This window comes from Balaenoptera ricei, chromosome 11 (genome assembly GCF_028023285.1).
Source record: "Balaenoptera ricei isolate mBalRic1 chromosome 11, mBalRic1.hap2, whole genome shotgun sequence".
NCBI lineage: Eukaryota > Metazoa > Chordata > Mammalia > Artiodactyla > Balaenopteridae > Balaenoptera > Balaenoptera ricei.
In genome coordinates this window covers 59,564,417-59,569,737 of record NC_082649.1, presented here as the reverse complement: position 1 = coordinate 59,569,737, position 5,321 = coordinate 59,564,417, and the positions used below count along the sequence as shown (strand labels likewise).

General features: G+C 45.6%; 1 pseudogene; it reads left to right on the top strand.

The window, feature by feature from the left end:
- Positions 1-3,447: 3,447 nt before the first annotated feature.
- Positions 3,448-3,560, top strand: LOC132375490 (small nucleolar RNA SNORA70; annotated as a pseudogene).
- Positions 3,561-5,321: the final 1,761 nt, after the last annotated feature.

The following is a 5,321-nucleotide window of genomic DNA, read 5'->3' as shown; positions in this document are numbered from 1 at the left end:
CTAGCTAAGTTTTGATCTAGATCTCACAAAACTGCCAGCACCCGAGCGAGGCAGAAGTACGTAGGTATTTTCAGAATGATTACAAGTTCCTCTATGACAGAAGGTGCTCAAACAAATGTTATAACAGTACAGGCCACATTCAGGACAATGAGTAAGGTGTACACCCTCTCCTACTGGGTCATAAGCTCTTTGGGAATCTATTTCTGCTTGTCATTCTTTTGTGTACTTTTGTTAACTTACTGTAAGATAAACATATTGCATTGTTGCAAAGGGAGAGGGATTGCATCTGGCCGGGGGGGATCAGAAAACTGGAAACGGGAGGTGGCATAAGAAGCTGGTGTTAAGCCAGTGTTTAAATACGATTCATCTTTCATAAGAACTAACATTTATGGAACACTAATAGTGTGCTGGAAGCTTTGCAACATTGTTTTATTTAACCCTGGGGAAATGTACGGTTATTTCACAAATGTAACTTGTTAGACCAGATGCTACGGGTGCCAGTACCCATGTGGCTTTTGGTGAGTCAGCTTCTACTGGCATGGCTGTCAACTGGTTCACCCTGACCTTTCTATTGAGGACTAGTGTTGGCTGACAGAAGAAGCCTTGCCTGGAGATGTAATCTGGAAGGCAAAGTCAAGGAAATCTGACAAAGAGATAAGAAATAGGAAAAAACCAAGCTGATGAGAGGTATGAATATTGGAGTTCCCGGATCTATCTTCCATCTAATAAGCATTCCAGAAAGAGAGACTTTAAAATTTTTTTATTTTAATAGCGAATAGAAAATAGTGGGGGTTTTTTTGTTTGTTTTGTTTTTTTTAAGTGAATTGCTTTGAGGTGCCCCCAGGTTGTGAGAAGCAATAACGGGGGGAAAAGTCACACACAGACATCACCTAGTGACGTTTCAACCTCTTAATGATGCCAAAGATCCTTGGCTAAGGATAAAAAGAAAACCCTACAAGTTTCCAGAGGGAGACATGCACGTGAAGTTTCAACAAATAGACTGGCATCTGATTGCTCGTCCTCAAAGTGGGAGCTATCTACAAAATTCGGAAGGAAAATGATTCTGAACCTAGAATTCTGTGCCCAGTTTACTATCATTAAGTGTGAGAACAAAATAACAATGTCCTTGAACATGCAAAATGCCAGACTAGACTGAATGTATAATTTGTGGGACACAGTGCAAAATGAAAATGTGGGTCCCCTTGTTTAAAAATGTTAAGAATTTTAAGATGACAATATCAGAACATTAAATCAAGTGTGAGGTTCTTCTGAATACAGGGCCCCAGGCAACTACCCAGGTTCACATGACCATGACAATCCCCTGGACCTAGAAAGCTTACCACCTGCGAGCTCTTTCTGGAAAAAAGAAAAATTAATTTAAAAAAAAAAGGTGAGAGGGGAATTCCCTGGCAGTCCAGTGGTTAGGACTTGGTGCTTTCAACTACCATGGCCCCAGATTCAGTCCCTGGTTGGGGAACTAAGATCCTGTAAGCCGCGTGGTGCAGCCAAGAAAAAAAAAGTGAGGAAATAAACAAAACAAACAGGACAAAACACCAAAATACCCTCCCAGTAAAACTTCTAAGTCCTCTGTGGGCCATAGTTTGCCAACCCCTGATTTAGAGTCATATGACATAGGTGAATCAGGAGGGGTCAGGTTGAGACAGGAAGTGTGAAAGATTAGAGTTAGCAGGGCATTGCCTCATTCACCTCAGGCTGTGTAAATGGCATCCCACGGAGTTGTGCAGTGCACAGACTCTACAACCGTACATGATAGTCCTGAGGGTAAGATTGAAAGAAAACAAACCTTCCAATCTAGACTGTCCTACCCTAGGAATGGCTAAGTGCTAAGGCCCTAGACAGCACCCTGTTCCTTGGTGGGGTGGGAATGACAGATTGTGAAAGAGCCTTGGAAAAGGAAAGTAGGGGTGGGGTGGGGCCACTCACTTGCTGAAAGGTAATGCACTTCCAAGAATATCAGGTTCTCAGCAGTTGTCAGTATCATGCAATGTATTAGTTGCCAGAGGATGACGAAGGCAGACCCACCCGGTGACCTGATCTCGTGGAATTTGGCCTCCCTGCTTCCTGTAGGGCGTGTACAGCTCTGCTCCACCGTGGAAGCAGGGTCAGAAGTACAGAAGGAAAACCCTCATGAGGCAGAATCACGCATCTCAGAAAGGACTAAGAAGGTCATCGTTCTCACTTTCCTGGAACTCCGTTCCTGGGCTCCTGGGCCAGTTGGACACACAGTTGTGCAGTAAAGCCAAGGTAAACTTTGGCCACTCCTGACAGCAGCTGCTCCAGCAGGTCAAGAGCAGGACAAGGTACAGGAGAGATTAAAGTGGTTGCTGCTTTCAGCGGGTTTGACTAAGGCTGGGTAAGAAAGACGCAAAACTCATTCGTCTGACAAGTTCCAGGCTGTTGGCAAAGACCATCACGAGAAGTTCTGCTCTGGACAGGGGAGTTTGCCCAGCAAATGCTGGGACAAGGGTGCTGTGCTCGGGAGTCGGGGGATAAATGAGGCAAGGCTGGAGAAATGGACTTGGAGCCAGAAAAGGAGATGTTAGTGAGAGCAAGGGAGGTCCTGGTGGGAGATGGGGAAGGCCACTGCTTTGCCAGGGTCTGGCCTGCTTGGCAGGACCATGGGCATCACCTACCAAAGGAAAAACACAGGCCTGGCTCTGGTGAAAACAGCTTCTCCACCAGCTGCTTTTAAAATCCTGATCTTGGCTGTGGAGCTGGGGATCAATTATGCGACAATAGCATTCACACGGCTCACCCGGAAAATCAACTCAAACTTCTCATGTCTTGCTTCGACTCAAGTCCCCATGGGTGTCCTGCTCCGGAGCTGGCTGTGTACCCAGGGGTTGGATGAGTTGCTCAGGAAAGTTTATGAATTGAATAACACCAGGATGAGTAACCAGAAGTAGTTTTCTAAAAAAGATCTCCAGGGAAAGAAGCCCACTCCCAGGTTCTGAGACCTGTATAGGTGGGTTGCTTCCTGGAGACCAATGAATGCACTGGATTGAAGGTTTTTGAAACTGGTAATGCAGCAGAACGACCTCAGGGTCTTGTTAAAAGTTCTGAGGCCCAGACTACGGAATCAGATTCTCTTGGCATGGAGGCCAAATATCTGGATCCGACAAGTTTCCTGGGTGCTTTAAACATACAGCCTGGTTTGGAAATCCAAGCATAGAGGACCTCCAGAGATTATTACTGTCCCTAGAGCAGAGCTGAAACGACTGCCCCAAGCTGCCCACGCTGCCCCGCTGCTCCTGTCCTGTGTGCCCGACTGTGCTACAGTCCAGAAGAGGGAAACCAGGAGCGCTTGGTTAGGACATGGTACCTGCCTCCGGAAGCCCCCAGCGCGATGTTTAAATCATGGCACCAGCTACTTGCCCCTCCACAGGCGGATACAAAGTTAGGGAATCCAGCCCCTGAATGGAGTAAATATGGCAAAGCAGGAAAGTGGTTAAGAGTTGTCTTCCCAGTGCGCAGTGGCTGCAAACAGCAGCCTCAATAGTGTATGCAGCCTGTTGCCCTAAGGGACCTCGGAGACAGCCCTTTCCAGTGGACATCATGACTGGCATGCTGTCCCCAATCCAGGCTCCAGACGGGTATGCGCAGTGCCTTTGGAAAGCCCCAGGGCACAGTGGCCAGGGTCCACATTGGCCAAGTCATAATGTCCATCCACACCAAGCTGCAGAACAAGGAGCATGTGATTGAGGCCCTCCGAAGGGCCAAGGTCAAGTTCCCTGGCTGCCAGAAGATCCACATCTCCAAGAAGTGGGGATTTACTAAGTTTAATGCAGATGAATTTGAAAACATGGTGGCAGAAAAGCGGCTCATCCCGGATGGCTGTGGGGTCATATACATCCCTAATTGCGGCCCTCTGGACAAATGGCGGGCCCTGTGCTTGCGAGAGCCTTGGCGCTGTCCCCTCCTTACTCGTGCCCACCAATGAATCCTACTTTCCTGTCAAAAAATTTAAAAAAGAGTCGTCTTGCTGTTTTGTTGGTGGTGGTGGTGGTGCTGTTTGTTTTGTTTTGTTTTTCATTGATGTTGGTGAAAATCCAAAGGAGCCACGTCAGGCCACTCTCAAAGGCAATTGGTACAAGGGATCGTTCACTTCCATCTGCACATGTTTAAAATTCCATCAGCAAAGTCATAAAGCATATAGAAAAGAGAAAGGAAAGGGAATTAAAGCTTCAAATGGAAGAATAAGAAAATACGCTAAAATACGCAGAATGAATATGGTGATTAAGGACGCAAAGTCAGAATTACCGCGCCCATATTCTAGTGGTCAGTACTGAAGATACAAATACATAACTAGACACACAAACTAGAAATACATTTTAGGTTAAAATGAGAATTTGTGCTAATGGAAAGAGGATTAAGATCTAGAAAATCATCCAGACAGCAATTTTTTTAAGCAGATCAAAGTTATCAGACTCTTCAATGTTTGGTGGACTCCTCCAGTGAAATGCAGAGGCCTGGAGATCTTTAGGGGGATCTTTTTGATTACAAATTCAACTTCTTTAATGGTTGAATGGTCCTCTAACCATTCGAGAAATTGAATTCAGAGTTTAAAATTTCCTGAAAAAGTAAATCTCTTCTGGTTTCAGCTCTGACATGTAAAGAACCTGGAAGTCATTACTCCCATCCTTAAGAAAAAGCTTTAAAAAACTGAAAGTCGGTGACTTTTCTTGGACCCATCACAGAACTGAGGTCACAAGGCAAACAACCACTTCAAAACCTGGAGAGACAGGCAAATCCAAAGAATCACAGCCAAGATCTGTCTACCTGGGGCAGAAGCAAATGGTGAACTGGGGCAAATGGTCTTCAAAGATAGAATAGACAAAAGGATACTGTCTTTAGCAGATAAAGGGCTGACACCCGTGATGGGGAGAACATGCAGACCCCAGAGAGAACGTGAGCAAAGACTATGGATAGGCAAGAGGAGACATAAAAATGCTCAAAACAGTTGTGGGGAAAAGTTCAAGTTCACTAACGATGAAAGAAAAGCAAATTAAACCCCTGAGATAGGTTTCCTAAATTCTCTCCAAGCTGGCTGGAGCAAAGACTCTCTCTGGTGGCCACATCACACTGTTACATCCTTTCTGGAAGGCAGTTTAGCAGCTGATGTCAAGAACCTTAAACACTGTGTGCCCTTTTGCCTAGGAACTCCAATTCTAGGAAACTGCCATGAGAAAAACAGTTGGGGTCAGAGGCTCACACCCAAACATATTTGCCTCACACTACAGTGATAAGGAAATGCCAGAATATTGCAAAATGCTGGCAAGGAGCCGGTGTGTAAACAATTC